The following is a 20,055-nucleotide window of genomic DNA, read 5'->3' as shown; positions in this document are numbered from 1 at the left end:
CCTTAGTAGACTTCAAACTTATTAATTTAGACTTGTTTGTGATTTGATGAACAAGCTAGGTCAAACAGTGATTTAATTTTAATAAGACTGATAACAATAGTTATAAAAGTACATTTGGGAATACTAACTCATTTCAATTTCTCTCAATTTGTGGAATCCAGGCCAGGTATTATTGGCTCCACTGTGAACATATGGAAACAGAGGTTCAGATAGTATTTCATACATTTTACAAGGTTTTACACTTAAAATGCAATAAGGTAAATATATTATAAAATTTGAAAAAAGTTTGAGGTATGTATGTATGAAAATTAAGGGTTATCTCCTTATATGATTAATTTCTTGAGCATAAGAAAAAAGTCCAAATGGAAAAAACAGACAAAGAATATGGGCTGACCTTAACAAAAGGCAGAGATACAACTGGTTCAAACAGCCATGGAATATTCAGCCTGTATTTTTGAAAAAATGTGAGTTAGAGAAATATTGAAATAGATTTTATTTGTGCATTTGTTTTTCCAATTCAATCAAAAGAGCATTTACACTAATAACATGTAGTGTTTACAAATATGTGGGCAATGGGAATTCATCTGCCTGGAAATACAAAGGGAATTGTCTTCCTAAAGCACAATTTACTAATAAACACATTGACATCTTCAAAATAATGTACTATAGTGTGTCATATGACATTGAAATTGTAATACTAAAATTTATGTTTAAGGAATAATCAGAGACACGTGTAAAAGATCCAGGTACAAAGATATATATACATCATCATATTTTTATAAGTAGTAAATAGTTAGAAAAAGCTAAATATCTAATGATAGGTTATTGGTTTGAGTAAAATTATGGCATACACATCTGGTAGAATATCCTTCAAGTTTAGAAGAATATTTATGTTACTTAAAATGTTCACAATATGTTAATTAATGAAAACCAGTTACAAAACAGAACACATAGGATTGGTTCAAGATGGCAGAGTAGAAGGACGTGTGCTCACTCCCTCTTGCAAGAGCACCAGAATCACAACTAAATGCTGAACAGTCATCAACAGGAGGACACTGGAACTCACCAAAAAGCTTACCCCACATCCAAAGACAAAGGAGAAGCTACAATGAGATAGTACGAGGAGCGCAATCACAATAAAATCAAATCCCATAACCACTGGGTGGGCGACTCATAAACTGGAGAACAATTATACCACAGAAGTCCACCCACAGGAGTGAAAGTTCTGAGCCCCACATCAGGCTTCCCAACCTGGGGGTTCTGCAATGGGACAAGGAATTCCCAGATAATCAGACTTTGAAGGCTAGAAGGATTTGGTTGCAGGACTTTGACAGGTCTGGGGGAAACAGAGATTCCACTCTTGGAGCGCACACACAAAGTAATGTGTGCATCAGGACCCAGGGGGAAGGAGCAGGGACCCCATAGGAGACTGAACCAGACTTACCTGCTAGTGTTGGAGGGTCTCCTGCAGAGGTGGGGGGCAGCTGTGGCTCACCGTGGGGACAAGGACACTGGCAATAGATGTTCAGGGAAGTACTCCTTGGTGTGAGCCCTCCTGGAGTGCACCATTAGCCCCACCAAAGAGCCTCTAGGCTTCAGTGCTGGGTCACCTCAGACCAAACAACCAACAAGGAGGGAACTTAGCCCCACCCATCATCAGACAAGCAGATTAAAGTTTTACTGAGCTCTGCCCACCAGAGCAACACCCAGCCCTGCCCATCACCAGCCCTTCCCACAAGCCTCTTAGATAGCCTCATCCACCACAGGGCAGACAGCAGCCTGTGGAACGAAAACCACATTCACAGAAAGATAGACAAAATGAAAAGGCAGAGGACTATGTACCAGATGAAGGAACAAGATAACCCCTCCCCAAAAAAACTAAATGAAGTGGAGATAGGCAACCTTCCAGAAAAAGAACTCAGAATAATGATAGTGAAGATGATCCAGGACCTTGGAAAAAGAATGGTGGCAAAGATCAAGAAGATGCAAGAAATGTTTAACAAAGACCCAGAAGAATTAAAAAACAAGCACCTAGAAGAATTAAAGAACAAACAAACAGAGATGAACAATACAATAACTGAAATGAAAAATACACTAGAAGGAATCTATAGCAGAATAACTGAGGCAGAAGAACGGATAAGTGACCTGGAAGACAGAACGGTGCAATTCACTGTCATGGAACAGAATAAAGAAAAAAGAATGAAAAGAAATGAAGACAGCCTAAAACACCTCTGGGACAACATTAAACGCACCAACATTCATATTATAGGGGTCCCAGAAGGAGAAGAAAGAGAGAAAGGACCCGAGAAAATATTTGAAGAGATTATAGTCGAAAACTTCCCTAACAAGGGAAAGGAAATAGCCACCCAAGTGCAGTAAGTGCAGAAGTCCCAGGCAGGATAAATCCAAGGAGAAACACACCAAGACACATAGTGGTCAAATTGACAAAAATTAAAGACGAAGAAAAATTGTTAAAAGCAACAAGAGAAGAATGACAAATAACATATAAGGGAACTCCTATAAGGTTAACAGCTAATTTCTCAGCAGAAACTCTACAAACCAGAAGAGAGTGGCATGTTATATTTAAAGTGATGAAAGGGAAGAACCTACAGCCAAGATTACTCTGCAGGGCAAGGATCTTATTCAGATTCGACGGAGACATCAAAAGCTTTACAGACAAGCAAAAGCTAAGAGAATTCAGCACTACCAAACCAGCTCTACAACAAATGCTAAAGGAACTTCTCTAGGGAGGAAACACAAGAGAAGAAAAGGACCTACAAAAACAAACCCAAAACAATCAAGAAAATGGTAATAGGAACATACATATTGATAATTACCTTAAATGTGATTGGATTAAATGTGCCAATCAAAAGACACAGGCTCGCAGAATGGATACAAAAACAAGACCTGTATATATGCTATCTACAAGAGACCCACTTCGGACCTAGGGACACATACAGACTGAAAATGAGGGGATGGAAAAAGATATTCCATGCAAATGGAAATCAAAAGAAAGCTGGAGTAGCAATACCCATATCAGATAAAATAGACTTTAAAGTAAAGAATGTTACAAGAGACAAGGAAGGACACTACATAATGATCAAGGGATCAATCCAAGAAGAAGATTTAGCAATTGTAAATATATATGTACCCAACATAGGAACACCTCAATACATAAGGCAAATGCTAACACCTATAAAAGAGGAAATCGACAATAACACAATAGTAGTGAGGGACTTTAACATCTCACTTACACCAATGGACAGATCATCCAGACAGAAAATAAATAAGGAAACACAAGCTTTAAATGACACAATAGACCAGATAGATTTAATTGATATTTATAGGACATTCCATCCAAAAACAGCAGATTACACTTTCTTCTCAAGCGCACACAAAGCATTCTCCAGGATAGATCACATCTTGGGTTGCAAATCAATACTTGGTAAATGGAAGAAAATTGAAATCATATCAAGTATCTTTTCTGACCACCATGCTATGAGATTAGAAATCAATACAGGGAATAAAATGTAAAAAACACAAACACATGGAGGCTAAACAGTGTGTTACTAAATAACCAAGAGATCACTGAAGAAATCAAAGAGGAAATCAAAAAATAACTAGAGACAAATGACAACAAAAACACGACAATCCAAAACCTATGGGATGCAGCAAAAGCAGTTCTAAGAGGGAAGTTTATAGCAATACAATCCTACCTCAAGAAACAAGAAAAATCTCAAATAAACAATCTAACCTTACACCTAAAGGAACTAGAGAAAGAAGAACAAACAAAACCCAAAGTTACTAGAAGGAAAGAAATTATAAAGATTAGAGCAGAATAAATAAAATAGAATCAAAGAAAACAATAGCAAAGATCATTAAAACTAAAAGGTGGTTCTCTGAGAAGATAAACAAAATTGATAAACCTTTAGCCAGACTGATCAAGAAAAAGAGGGCGAACACTCAAATCAATAAAATTAGAAATGAAAAGTGAGAAGTTACAGCGGACATGGCAGATATACAAAGCATCACAAGAGACTACTACAAACAACTCTATGCCAATAAAATGGACAACCTGGAAGAAATGGACAAATACTTAGAAAGGTATAACCTTCCAAGACTGAATCAGTAAGAAATAAAAACTATGAACAGACCAATCACAAGTCATGAAATTGAAATGTGATTAAAAATCTTCCAGCAAACAGAAGTCCAGGCCCAGATGGCTTCACAGGTGAATTCTGTCAAACCTTTAGAGAAGAGCCAACACTCATCCTTCTCAAACTCTTCCAAAAAATTTCAGAGGAAAGCACACTCCCAAACTCATTCTACAAGGCCACCATCACCCTGATACCAAAACCAGACAAAGATACTACAAATAAAATTAGAGACCAATATCACTGATAAATATAGATGCAAAAACCCTCAACAAATACTAGCAAACAGAATCCAACAACACATTAAAAGGATCATACACCATGATCAAGTGGGATTTATCCCAGGGATGCAAGGATTCTTCAATATACACAAATCAATCAATGTGATACACCATATTAACAAACTGAAAAATAAAAACCGTATGATCACTTCAATAGATGCAGAAGAAGCTTTTGACAAAATTCAACATCGATTTCTGATAAAAAGTCTCCAGAAAGTGGGCATAGAGGGAAGCTGCTCAACATAATAAAGGCTATCTACGAAAAACCCACAGCCAACATCATCCTCAATGGTGAAAAACTGAATGCATTTCCTCTAAGATCAGGAACAAGAAGAGGATGTCCACTCTCGCCACTATTATTGGACATAGTTTTGGAAGAGCTAGCCATGGCAGTCAGAGAAGAAAAAGAAATAAAAGGAATACAAATTGGAAAAGAAGAAGTAAAAGTGCCTCTGTTTGCAGATGACATGATACTATACATAGATAATCCTAAAGATGCCAGCAGAAAACTACTAGTGCTAATCAAAGAATTTGGTAAATTTTCAGGATACAAAATCAATGCACAGAAATCTCCTACATTCCTATACACTAACAATGAAGGAGCAGAAAGAGAAATTAAGGCAACAATCCCATTCACCATTTCAAGAAAAAGAATAAAATACATAGGAATAAACCTACCTAAGGAGGTAAAAGACCTGTACTCAGAAAACTAAAAGACACTGATGAAAGAAATCAAAGAAGACACAAACAGATGGAGAGATATACCATGTTCTTGGATGGGAAGAATCAATATTGTGAAAATGACTCTAGTACCCAAAGCAATCTACAGATTCAATGCAATCCTTATCAAATAACCAATGGCAGTTTTTACTGAACTAGAACAAAAAATCTTAAAATTTGTATGGAGACACAAAAGATCCTGAATTGCCAAAGAAATCTTGAGGGAAAAGAATGGAGCTGGAGGAATCAGACTCCCTGAGTTCAGACTATACTACAAAGCTACAGTAATCAAGACAATATGGTACTGGCACAAAAACAGAAATATAGATAAATGGAACAGGATAGAAAGCTCAGAGATAAACCCACGCACCTATGGTCAACTAATCTATGACAAAGGAAGCAAGGATATACAATGGAGAAAAGACAGTCTCTTCAATAAATGGTGCTGGGCGAACTGGACAGCTACATGTAAAAGAATGAAATTAGAACACTCCCTAACACTATACACAAAAATAAACTCAAAATGGATTAAAACCCTAAATGTAAGAATGGACACTATAAAACTCTTAGAGGGAAAGATAGGAAGAACACTCTTAGACATAAATCACAGCAAGATCTTTCTTCACCCACCTCCTAGAGTAATGGAAATAAAAACAAAAATAAACAAATGAGACTTAATGAAACCTAAAAGTTTTGCACAGCAAAGGAAACTATAAACAAAATGAAAAGACATCCCTCAGAATTGGAGAAAATATCTGCAAAAAATTAACAGAGGATTAATTTTCAAACTATATAAACAGCTCGTGCAGCTCAATATTAAAAAAAAAAAACAACAAACCAATTAAAAACTGGGCAGAATACCTAAACAGACATTTCTCCAAAGAAGACATACAGATGGCCAAGAGACACATGAAAAGCTGCTCAACATCATTAATTATTAAAGAAATGCAAATCAAAACTACAATGAGGTATCACCTCACACTGGTTAGAATGGGCATCTTCAGAAAATCTACAAACAACAAATTCTGGAGAGGGTGTGGAGAACCCTTTTGCACTGTTGGTGGGAATGTAAATTGATACAGCCCCTATGGAAAACAGTATGGAGGTTCCTTAAAAAACTAAAAATAGAGCTACCATATGACCCAGCAATCTCACTACTGGGCATATACCCAGAGAAAAACATAATTCAAAAAGACACATGCACCCCAATGTTCATTGCAGCACTATTTACAATAGCCAGGTCATGGAAGCAACCTAAATGCCCATGGACAGACGAATGGATAAAGAAGATGTGGTACATACATACAATGGAATATTACTCAGCCATTAAAAGAAACAAAATTGGGTCATTTATAGAGACGCGGTTGGACCTAGAGACTGTCATACAGAGTAAGTAAGTCAGAAAGAGAAAAGCAAATATCCTATATTAACACATGTATGTGGAATTTAGGTAAATGGTATGGATGAAGCAGTTTGCAACACAGAAATAGAGACACAGATGTAGAGAACAACCTTAATGACACCAAGGGGAGAAACCGGGGGCAAGGGATGGTGGTGGGGTGAATTGCGAGGTTGGGATTGACAAATATACACTAATATGTATAAAATAGATAACTGATAAGAACCTGCTATATAAAAAATAATAATAAAATTAAAAAATCAACTATCAGGGAAAAAACAAAAAATTTAAAAAAGATAAACAAAGAGAGAAGCCAATATGTGGTCTTAATTGGATCTTCATCTGAGACATAATCAGGGAGATTTGAATGTTGTCTGAATTCTACATTATAATCCCTATATTAAGGGATGGTTGTTAATATTCTTTGGTTGTGATGTGGTTTTCTGGTTAGGTGTTTTTCAATGTCTTTATCTTTTAGAGATATATATGAAAATATTTATGGATGATAAGATATAATGTCTGAACTTGTTTCAAAATATGATCAGAGGACTAGAGGGATGGGTGGAAGAATTGAGATTTGCCAGTAGTTCTTTTTTGGAGCTCAGTGAGGGTTCCATAGGAATTCACTATGCTAGTCTCTGCTTTTTTGTATATATTTGGAAGTTTTCATAACAAAGAAAAGTGTTTTTAATGAATGGAAAGGACCCAAAGATGAAGAAGAGTCTAAGCTCTTTGCCAAAGTCTTACTGTCATTTCCAAGAAAGCCTGTTTACTGAAAGTAACACTTTCTATATAAATTTCCCCAAGTAATTATCTTGACAGAATACTTCCGGTTGACACATCTTCTTTCCAAATGTTGTTGAGAATTTCTGAAACACAGGACAAGTGCTCCTTCCACAGGGTTACAATAAGAAGTTTAATTCACAGAAAATACTGTATAAACTCATATGAAACATTAAATCGATGTTTGACCTGTGTATTGTATTTGTTGCTGCTTGTGCAGTCTGAGCCTTTATAAACTTATTCACCCTAATTTCTATAATCTTAGCAGGGAGAGACCTTTCTCATCCTGACACCAAAGACAGAAACCATAACGACAGATTAGTTACACAAAGATGTAAAATTTAGAAGACTGGAACCAGTGTCTTTTCATAATGAAAGGCATTTGCCAGCCATGACAGCAAAACAGATTAATATTCTTAGTATTGGAAAAAAAAAAAAAAAAAAAAACCTCTTCCCAAGTCAGTCTGTGAGGTGAAAAATAAAACTACCACTTCTATTTTAAAAATCAGCAAAAATTTTGGACAGATGATTCCCGGAAGTAAAGGAACTAATGTACGACTGCCAGGTACAATATAGGATACCCAATTAAATTTGAATTTCAGATAAATAACAAATAATTTGGGCCATAATTATGCTAAAACATTATTTGTTGTTTATCTAAACTCCAATTTATGCAATTTACAATTTAGGCAATCCTACATTAGTATTTTCATTTGCCAACTCTGGCAACTCTAACTAATGGCCAATGAATTTGAGAAAATGATTAGCTTCAGCTCTAATTATCAAGGGAGAGCAAGTACAGCAAGAAGAGCAGAGGCCCCACCAGGCAGGAGTGGAAGAAAAACACTGTACCTGCACCCACCTGGCCCATCTGGAGCTCAGGGGAGGAGGCGTGACCTCAGGGCCTCACAAGGGCAGGAGGGAGGTGGCCAGCACGGAGGCAATGGGTGTCACAAGTTTAGTTGAACAGCCCTGAGCATGGTCTTCAGGGGAAAGGAAAAATATGATCAGCAGCTTGGAGCAGAGGACCCCGTGCAGAAGCAACACTTTTATTATTTGCTCTTAAAACTTTGTTGTGATCTATCCAAATGCATTTTTATCTTTTATGGAAAATTTTATGATATACTATGTAATACATACAAAAAGGAATTTAAATATCCATGTACTCACCTTCCACTTTAAAAACATAAAACATTACCAACCAATGTTTCTCTCCCTCCTGCCCTCACAGCCTAGGTAACTACTATAACCTGAGCTTAAGAATCATCATTGCCTTTAATTTTCACATCTTTTACATATGTTTGCACCCCTAAATAAAATACATAGTATAGTTTTCACATGCTTTCAACTTTCATGTAAATAGCAGCATAACGTATGTATTCTACAATTTGCCTTTTTTCACCCCACATTTTGATTTTGAAATTGATCCGTAATAATGAGTGATGCTTTATATTAGTCAGTTTCAGCACTGTGTAATATTCCATTATTTGGATATACCAAAATTTCCATTTCTAGTCCCTGTTGATGGACAGCTGGTTTACAGTTTTTGCTACTACCAAAAATTACTGCTGTGAACATCCTTAAACATGTCTCTTAGTATACATTTCAGCACACTTCTCTAGGGTATATGCCAGAGTGGAATTACAAGCTCAAAGAGTGTGTACAGCTTCATCTGTAATTCTACAAAGTGATTGTACTAATTTATATTCCCGCCAGCATCAATAAATACATTTTTTACAGTTAAAAACATCACCACATAGATTCATCCTGATGTTGTATTTTACACACACACACACACACACACACAGAGACACACACACACACAAAAGATGACTGAAAGGATGCCATTATCTTGAGTGTTAGGATAATGAGTAATATTTATTTTTCTGCATTTCCAAATTTTGTATAATAAATATATACAACTTGCATAATCAGTAAAAAGGGATTAAAATAAGTGATATTCTGTTTGTTTTCAATTTCCTTCACTGCTATGTGGAGTAATTTGCTGAAGTTACTTAAGAATTTGGTGTAGTTTGCAAATTTTGAACATATTTCATCATCTTAGTGAGTCCACAAGTACCATTTACTTGATGAAAATGAGTAACAGTCAGGTAAAGAAGTTGGGACATGTGATTAGAAAATTATGTGAACATGTATATAATATGAGATGTTATTTTTTTCAGGTAGTTTATGAATCCACTGGATAACCTAGACTATATCAACAACAATAGAGGGGTAATTATTCCAAACAAATATGCATTCCTTTTTATGTAGTCCTTTCTGTGTTTCTCACTATATACAGTTTTTTCATTAAAAATTATTTTCGAATTAAATATTTTATTAAATTCTAATGCTCATTTCTCAAGATCTAAAATTTTAGCCCCCCACATTGGTAGAGATGGGTATTTAATTGAATTCAAGAACACATATTAGAATTTTGATTTCACAGTAGCAGAACTCTTCTCTGTCTTGTTTATAGTTGCACTCCAGTACCTGAAGTAGCATCAATCACATAGTAAGTATTCAGTGAATATTTGTGGAATTAATTTATTAGTGAAAATCACTGTCTACAATGAACCAGGCACTGAACACACAAAGAGGAACAAGTCAGGGCCCAAGCCTTCAGGAACTCACTCTGGGGAAGAACAAAACTGGAATACATAATTAAACAAATTAAAATATGGTCCAAACTTCCATGAAAACAAAGTGTTAAAAAAAATTTTAAACTGTGTTTATAAGGCAATAATTATAAATGTATGCATCACATTTTTTCAATCATTTATAAAGATAATACTGAAAAATTTTAGTGTACTGAAATGTTATTTAATTAAACTTGAAAATTCCTTTTACTACTGCTATCAGTACATTTTATTGAATTATATTATTAGTATTGTAATTAAGTATGTTAAATTATTGATCTGGATTAAACAGAATTTGTGAATAAATTCGGATAATTTCATATACAGATAAAAGCATGAAAGAAAATGTTACCCAGGGGCTAAAACACTGAGAATTAAAAAAAAAAAAAAAACAAAACTTTAGGACATCCAAAGATACATTTATAAGTCTTGAAACTTCAATGGTATAAAATGATTTTTTTGTTCTTCCAAATTTCTTTGTGGAAAATGACTTTTACCTTTTTATTTATTTATTTATTTATTTATTATTGGAGTATAGTTGATTGACAATGTTTTGTTAGTTTCTGCAGTACAGCAAAGTGAATCAGTTATACATATACATATATCCACTCTTTTTTAGATTATTTTCCCATATAGGTCACTGCAGAGTATTGAGAAGAGTTCCCTGTGCTATACAGTAGGTCCTTATTAGTTATCTATTTTATATATAGTAGTGTGTATCTGGCAATTCCAGTCTCCCCATTTACCCCCCACCCCTTTCACCTCATGTAACCATAAATTTGTTTTCTACATCTGTGACTCTGTCTAAAGATGTTTTTATTTTATTTTATTTTATTTTATTTTTTTAACATCTTTATTGGGGTATAATTGCTTTACAATGGTGTGTTAGCTTCTGCTTTATAACAAAGTGAATCAGCCATACATATACATATATCCCCATATCTCCTCCCTCTTGTGTCCCCCTCCCACCCTCCGTATCCCACCCCTCTAGGTGGTCACAAAGCACTGAACTGATCTCCCTGTGCTATGTGGCTGCTTCCCACTAGCTATCTATTTTACATTTGGTAGTGTATATATACCAGTGCCACTCTCTCACTTCGTCCCAGCTTACCCTTCCCCCTCCCCATGTCATACAGAGTGAAGTAAGTCAGAAAGAGAAAAACAAATACTGTATGCTAACACATATATATGGAATCTAAAAAAACAACAAAAAACAAAATCAAATGGTTCTGAAGAATCTAGGAGCGGGACAGGAATAAAGACACAGATGTAGAGAATGGACTTGAGGACTTTTACCTTTTAAGTGAAGAAGTCACTAATGGTAAAAGAAATTGGCTCAAGTATTGTGCAGATGATGGACGTGTGTGTGTAAATGTATGAAAACTTCTATTTGGGCTTCTATGTTGAACCACACAGGGCAAATAGGTTATTTTTCTTTTAAATTCCATTCTCTCTTTTTCTATAAGAAAGCTGTTTCTGTCATTGCATAATCACTCTGACCATCTTACAACAATAGATGAAACTAGAGTGAAGTCAGCTAAGACAGTTTTCCCCACGAAAGTGCCCTATAGCTTGAAAGGAAGAAGCAGATAGAGGCCTCATTCTCTTGTCTACAAACCATATAGACACAGTTGGCACAAAATAACAATAATGTCGGCATCTCTGAAAAACACGTATATTATTTTAAGAAAACTTAATTTTAAGAGAACTCTTGAATACACACTTTTGTGTTAATTTAGATGTAGGATGTAAGAATTAGCATACCTGTCAGCACCACAGATTCACAATTAAGCATGTTTAAGAATTTGCTGACTAACAATATTAAATGCCTAGAAAACATCTTAACGTTACATATTTGAAAAAACTTTCCTTCTATCAAACCTTGAGTAACTATAAGCTTTTCATCTCAATAAAACTTTAAGGAATTTCTTTAATTTACTCATATCAACCGATAGAAAATTAGCAGCATATCTGGTTTCTGACCTCTTTCATTTGCTGCTCTTTACTATTGGAGAAATTTGATGGATGTCAGAGAGGAAAATTAGGTTCTTTGGCTAAGAGCTCTATTCCAACAAGTGTAATGCACTCCTGACATTTACAAAGACACCACAGAATTCTCTCTATACAGCTCCTTACACAGCCCTGTCAGTCATGCAAATGTAATAGAAGCCAAATTGATTAAACTTTGAAATAATAAAATAAAAGTATTGAAAGTAAAGTGTCCATATTGGCTTTTTTACACACAAGAGTGAGAAATTACTAGAAACTTTGCAAAATATCATATTTGAGTCTTTCCTTCCAGCCTTAAAAGGAGACTTTTAAAGAGCTTTTAAAACACATCCACCCCAATATTCTCACTTTAATCAGCAGAAGCCACCTAAAGGAAGAATGGTCTGTTTAGCAGTCAGCTTTACTGTGTCATTAGGAATTGCTGTGCTAAAAAACATTTTCAATAATTGCTGCTACATTTTAAGAATTTGCACATCGTTAAATTTAAAGAATTAATATAGCTACCACTCCCAAAGAATATATAAATGTTCAGCTTTTCTAACTAAATTCTAGAGTATTACCTAGCATAGTTTCTTATTGAATGAACTGTCCTTTTGGACTGAATCAGACACTTTAGTAAGCTAATGTTTGTGGAACCAATGGAAACACAGATACAGCTGGCTTTAACCATTTCTTGTTAGATAATGTGAGGATCTAGAAAATTACTTAAAAATTAAGGAAAGTAACCATCTCTAATTTCTGTGAAAAATCTATTTTTAAAGCTCAGAATTGGGGCTTCCCTGGTGGCACAGTGGTTAAGAGTCCGCCTGCCAATGCAGGAGACACGGGTTCGAACCCTGGTCCAGGAGGATCCGACATGCCGTGGAGCAGCTAAGCCCGTGTGCCACAACTACTGAGCCTATACTCTAGAGCCTATGAGCCACAACTGCTGAAGTCCGCGCCTGGAGCCCATGCTACGAGACGGGAGAGGCCACCACAGTGAGAGGCTCGCACATCACAGCAAAGAGTTGCCCCCACTCACCGCAACTGGAGAAAGCAACCCCGCACACAGCAATGAAGACTCAATGCAGCTAAAAATAAATAAAATTAAATTAAAAAAAAAACCCTCAGAATTAACTTTCAGCTTAATATTTTGGAATGAGTGTATGCCTCCACCCCTAACGTACCATTGAATTGATCCAAAACATACCAAAAGAAATATATGAAATCATAGAGGGCCAGGAAGAAAAAAAACAGTAAGCCAGAAAGTTGATGACTTTCTAAAAGATAGAAAGCAGATGGGGAAAATTCGAGTCAATGTGGAAGTATATGATATTATGCAGTATAATGAGAAAGTTATCATTTCCACCACAGATGCATAAAATACTATCTAGGTACAATATACTTTAAAACAAATATAAAAATGTATATAACCAAGTGTGTAAATGAAAACAAAAAATCCTCAGGGAACCAAAAATGAAGAGGACACTCAAATGTAGACTGGTGAGGAGGTGGTAAAGCTAAAATAATCCAAGGAGAAAAGGACCCTGCATGAAACAGGGGATCTTGAAGGATTCTGCTTATCTGGTGGAAAAAGAGTCTGTCATAGGTAGCCAGAACACCAAGTTTATCCCAGGCTTGGTTGTAGGGCTCAAATTTATTCCATCTGCATGGTGAGGTAATTTTAGGCCAAAAAGTTAACATAGAAAGTAGTCCAAAACGGGGAAATTATAGAGCCACCCTAGAGGCAAAAGTGGAGCAATGCTATAGAGAAGCATCTTCTACTCACATGATGCTGGTCTCTTATGGAAAGCGACATCTGCTGAAGATGAATTTGCCATAAAAGGAAATCATAAACACCAGAAAGAATGAGCCACCATGAGGGAAATCCAGCAGACACAAGTAATGGAATAATTTGTCTCTAAAAATGAAAACTAGTTGAACAATCAAAATTCAACTTTAAAATAAGCTTAGTTAAAAATATTGGAAGCAGTTTAAAAATAAAGTGAAAATAAAATGGTAGAAAGGCAGACACTGGGTAAAATATCTTGGAGAAAATTTAAACAAGTCATGGTCCTGTTTTTGAAGAGGATTTATATATTATCTCTAGCTTTTTTAGAAAATATAAAGTTATATTTTATGTTAGAATATTTATGTTCACTAAAATGTGATAGAGTATCCAATTTTTAAGCTAGTAAAAATATATAAATAATATATTTATCAATCCAATAAAAGGTAGTAAACAATAAATACAATAAAATAAACTGTTGAAATTATCTCTGGGAAGTGGGACTAGAAATGTGTAGGAAGGTATTTTTATTTTACTACCTTTGCCGTAGTTTCAAACTTCATTACTGTTGTTTCGAGGTGCATGTATTACTTTTTTAGGACATTAAAATTTTAATTAAAAAAAAAAAGCCCTTAGTAACAACAGGAAAGAAATGCATAAGCATTTTGTCATGGCTTTTCTTGGTGAAAGGAATTATGGCTTTTTAAAAAATGTTTTTCTGTGCATTGAATTTATAATCAGAAAATTAAATAAATCCTTTTTCTTGATCAGGCCTGATTGGTCTATGCAGAAATATCACTTCTATTTTTAAGCTATATGGATCTTAGGGCCAGCATCTCTAAATCTCTCATAATGCTCCCTGAGCTGCATTTTCATATCTTATTGTGATTTACACCTCCAAATTTAATTGTCTACTAAATACCCAATATAATTGAATAGATGATTGTAATATTCATTCTTTTCATTGTTTTCTATTATTTTCCCCACTTGATCCCAAAGCTTATAGACAAATGTTATAGTAGTGATACTAACATAAAAACAATTAAACAACTAATACAAAGAGTACTTATTAATTTCAAGGCTTTCTTCCAAGGTGTTTTCACATATTAACCTATTTAATCCTCTTGCTAGTACTTTGAAGTCAGTACTATTATTCTCTCCATTAGGGATGGGGAAACTGAGCTAAAGAGAGGCTAAGTAACTCACTTAAGGCAACAAAGCTATTCTGTACTGGATGTAGAGAAGAGCAGGTATATAACTGATGGGTGGCACTTCAGCTCAAGTGGCCTGCCTTCAGAATCCTGCTTATCACTTTATAGCCATGCAGAGAATGGAACTTAATGGAACATGTTTTACCAGTAAGATCATTCATTTTTTACTTCATAGGATACATGATTCTTTTATTGCGTCTTTCAAAAATATCAATACCTAAGTAATTTCATTTGTTTATTCATTTAATTGGAAACCAATTATGTGTAAGTTTTATACCCGTTCTACCACCATAAAATATTTGAGAGTGCTAATTTTGATTCATGCTACTAGGACTCAAATTCACTGTAATTACTTTAGGATTCATTGCAGGATAGTTAAGTAAGCCATAGACTTCATCATGAAAGACTAATAGGAGATCAAAAGAATGCCCAATGACTCTGGGGTTTTTTTTCTTTTTTTCTCTAGTATGCCCTGTGTTATGCCTTTACTATAACAAGTATTTAATACTAGAATACATAGTGCACATGAAATCAATTTTAACTAAAATAGCTCTTGTCAATATGAATGAGAATAATTTAGTTTCTAATTTTCTAATGAAATTTCCACTTAAAAGAATTTTCCCCAACTGAAAGATTTTTACTTAAAGTTCCTTTAAGAGATTTCTATTCCTCATTTATTCTGCAGAAACAAGGAAGAAAGAAAAACATGATGGTGGTGGGATACAAAAACAATGCAAAAAACCCTCTGTTTTCAATGAAAAATGTGAGTAGAGATTACCCCAAAACACAGACTCTGACGCACATTTCCATCACTGTCAAAGTCCGAAGAAACATGGACCTAAGGGGGGATGCATCAGGGAAAAGTGACAGTTACTTTCTCCTTCTCTTACTTTTAGGAGAATGCAGTTTGCCCCCAAACCCGCTAGCTTATACACCCTGCCCACACACGTGAACAGCGCCCCCCCAGTGTCAGCATCCCCACCACAGTGATACATGGTTCTACAATTTGTTACAATTGGTGAACCTATATTGTTACATTACCATCACCCCAAACCCACAGTTCATATTAGGGTTCATTCTTGGTGTTGTACATTCTGTGGGTTATGACAAATATATAATGACATGTATCTACTATTATAGTATCATAGAAAATTGTTTCAGTGCCCTAAAAATCATCTGTGTTCTGCTTATTCATATTTCATGCATATATTTTGAAAGGAAAAGCAGATTGTGGGGTGGGGCGAACAAAGGGAAATGCAGTTAAAAAACATAAATCTCAAGAAGAATAAGCCCCAGCTTGGGGAAAGTGCTTAGACAGTTACTCTTACATAGATTTAATATCTTCTGCATAAATTTTTAAAAAGAAAATCAAAGTGAACTGAAAAAGTATAAAATTAAAAATAATTTGGATAATATGATAGATATTGGAGACAGACAAATGAGATCCAACATGCCCATAATTGGTGATCCTGAAGAAAAGAAGCAGTATAAAAACAATCTCCCCATTCTCTGGGAAAAAATTAATACATAGTGTAACAACAAAAAATGTGGAAATAAAAGAACCTCAAATCAATGGAGTTCACCATATTCAAGCAAAGTTGATGAAGACTGACCAACTTCAGAACATATTCTGGCAAACACAAACAGACAAACAAGAATCATGTGGACATCCATCACAATAAAAGCAAGTTATATACAAGGATGAAAATTTCAAACATATCTAAAAACCACTGGGCAGCAGCATTTAATATGGGAAGTGTCCTCAGCTTTGTTTATAAATATTTACAAATTTCTGAAGGAAAAAATAAGTTTGATTCAACAAAGATAACTTATCTTTCATGTATAAGGCAAATGGAAGAAACAGTCTATCTAAGCACAGAGAAAATACAGCATCTATGACAGTTTCTTTGGTGGAGGGGTACTACTTAACAGTGACCTCCAACAACCTGAGAAATAATTCAAAATAAAGAATACAGAAATGGTGAATTGAGCAATTGGTAAGGACTGAATCCGTTCAAATTTGAAATAAGTCCAAACCAAGACTGTAGGAATTAAGCCAGGATGTAAATACTGTAAATCTCAGTAATGTAAAACTGATAATATAATTAAAATTCAGGTGGTATGTGTAAGGGAGATAATCATAAAGTACATGTGCTAATTTCTTTATCACAACAAGGACTTATAAGAGATTGTGTAATAAACATGCATTTTAAAAATGAGTTGAAACTATTAACATTTTCATAATTGTTGTTCTTAACTCTAAGATAATTTTTCTGGAACTAATCTCTGTTGCAAAGAAATGAATACCCAAAATTTAGTCATTTCTTCAGTTTCATACCAACTCCTTTTTTTTCTGCTTAATCCAAATCTAAAGTTAAATTCAGTACCTTTTTTAAAGAGTAGGGTAAAATCATATCCTTTTAAAAATATCTATCTATGGATCTATCTATCAATCATCGATCATGTTATTTAAATACTTCTTATTTGTAAAAACAAAATTAAATATGTACGGTAAGAAATTGTTCTTACCAAAGTCTTTCTCTTTCTCATTTAGGCATCGGCATTGGATCTCTCCAATGATAGTCTTTAAATTTCATGGTTGTTATTTATGAGTGTTGAGATTTCTTTTTCAAACTTTTATGTTTGAGTTATTTTTAATGAGTATAGCTTATGCTACTGCATTCTAAATAACATGATGTTAAATACATAAATGAATAATTTCATAACCTTCCTCCACTAAAATAATTTAAGAGGTACAAATTTACTTTTCTACTACTGAGTATTTTATTTGTCAGAAAAAATAAAGTATGCAAGCAATATACCTCACATGCTTTTTACAAGATAATTAATTTGTTTTGTCTAAGTTTGGACCAAATATGTAATAATTTTCTAAATGGCAATGTAAATTCTTTTTTATTAAGGAAAGTTACATGGAGAATTAAAAAAAAAACTATTCTGGTACTTCACTAGAAATGTTCAGAGAAGTAATGCACAGTAGTTGATGGGCTTTTTTTTTTTGCTAAGACGTGATAAGTTATGCATTTATATAACCTCATATAAAGCCTTATATAAAAGTTTGCAGATTCATATATTTTAAATCTTTGGACTGCATAGCCATGTTGTTGCTTTAAAAAAAAAATCACTGAAGTATCAAAGATAAAATGACTCTGTATTTCTGTTTGTTATACAAATCTCGTCAGTATTTTTGTATGTATCTGTTTGTTTTGTGAATTTGTGTAGGTTTACACGTGTGTAAAAGAAGGGAGGGTCAAGGGAGAGTGTGCTTAAATGTCTCTTTTTTTTAATAAAATACAATGCACATAAATTGGTAGTCTTTAAAAACAATAATCAAAAAAAAGATGATAAACCCATGAGGCAAACGAAAATTGTTCAAAACAAGCAATTCAGTATTCAACATATGGCTTATTTTTTTTATAAGACCTTTGAAAAACATTGCCACTTTAGATAAGATTATGAATACCTCATTTTCCGAATTGATTCTGTGTAATTCTACTGTTCTCCCTACTTTTTCCTCTTCTATTTAGTCATTCTGTGAATGTTTCTCAGAGTACATAGTCAGGATGCTGATTATTTAAACATAAGTAGTTTACAATTGGAGAAGCAAGACTATGAATTCCAATTTCCCCCCAAACCCCCAATGTTGACAATATTCCATTAACATAATGGGTTCTATGTGGCTAATCTCAGAGCTCTTAAAAGTTTTGTTCCCAAGTCATCATCTTTTGAAACTTTCCATAAAGTATTATACGTACCTTAACACTGACAAGCTTAACTATTATAAATGGAAACTCCAGAAGCTGTTATCTAGAAGCTACATAAGAGGCAAAATACCAGATAAATTTGGTGAGCTCATGTGACCTCCAGTCTTGCTTTGCTCCCCTAACTAAAACCCTCCCCCAGGAAACTTTTTATAAACATTCCTTTAAATCATCCGTTGGACACTGTAAACCCCACCCCTTTACCCTTTGATGAAAAATATTTAGCAATAACATTTTCCCATTTGCCATTACAGAAAGGGCGTGAAGCCATCTGAAAGTACCAGAATTAGCACTGTCATCCCATCTTGCCCATTAGTTTTACTGCAGCAAAGACTAGTGAAACGCTGAAAAATATACCTGTAGTCTCTTTCCCTGGTTTGATCCTAAGCTCCTCCGAATACAGATTCAATACATTTTCTTTCACAGGAATAAATGTATTTTAAGCATCAGCATCATAGAAACACAGCATAAATAAAGCAGAGACTTCTCCCCCAACCCCAGATTTTACCTGTTATGCTAATACAAAGACATTGAAAGGAAGAAAAGCTGCAGCTTGCCCAGCAATATTCTCATTGCAGCAGACAGCAGAATTTTGTACTTACAGATCTTACCAGGGAAATGTCTCGGGATCTGTACAATTTTTCTGCAGAACTCTGTTTCAAGCTCTCAGCCAGGCATGCTGTGCATCCAGGCAGAACCAAGCCGTATGGAATGTCTATGCAGCTGGGAGATAATGGGACTCTTTTTCCCAGCTGGGACCGCAAGCCTTTTATCCACTGAGTACTGCGTGGCTCTTCTCTGGTCTTAAGCATAAAACACGCTCCTCTCCTGCTGCATTACTGACGGAACCTAGACAATTAATTCTTGAGGCACATGTGCAAATCTCCCGTTTGGAATATTCAAAAGGAAAATTCTCCGTACATTGAAAAGCCAGTTCTATCTTCATCGTCCTTCACAGAATCAGAGAATGCTGAGAGCAGCTGCCATTCCAGTGGCATGAAAGATTAAATTCACCCTCCCCTTTTTTTGACTAGAGATAGTCACTCCTGTTGGGTCATCAGAAAATCTCTCTTATTGAAAACTGGGTCAGGCTAACTACTTATTAGGTTTCCAACAGGAAAAGAAGTAAATTTTTTTCTTCCTCTTGTTTCACTGCATTGTCATTTGCAAGCAAAGATTAAGCTGGTCAAGTGTCTGCCCTAATTTAGCCTATATTCAAACGTAAGCTTTCTTATAGCTTTCATGCCTATAGCTCCTGCGACTCGTTAGGGTGAAGAGAAAAGGGAAATAAAACCCAAGGATGTTATGCAC

At 34.9% G+C, this 20,055-nt stretch overlaps 1 long non-coding RNA gene across 1 annotated transcript in view; it reads right to left on the bottom strand.

Annotated features, from left to right (window-relative positions):
- The window catches only part of LOC137232668 (uncharacterized), a 118,741-nt gene extending 99,371 nt beyond the window's left edge, over positions 1-19,370 (bottom strand). The window contains exon 1 of the long non-coding RNA XR_010947130.1: positions 19,356-19,370. This is a non-coding gene — a long non-coding RNA (uncharacterized lncRNA). The remainder of the gene's footprint in view (positions 1-19,355) is intronic.
- Positions 19,371-20,055: the final 685 nt, after the last annotated feature.

The sequence above is a fragment of the Pseudorca crassidens genome, chromosome 10 (genome assembly GCF_039906515.1).
Source record: "Pseudorca crassidens isolate mPseCra1 chromosome 10, mPseCra1.hap1, whole genome shotgun sequence".
NCBI classification, from domain to species: domain Eukaryota; kingdom Metazoa; phylum Chordata; class Mammalia; order Artiodactyla; family Delphinidae; genus Pseudorca; species Pseudorca crassidens.
The sequence above is the reverse complement of the archived record's forward strand: the minus strand, read 5'-3'. Positions and strand labels throughout refer to the sequence as shown.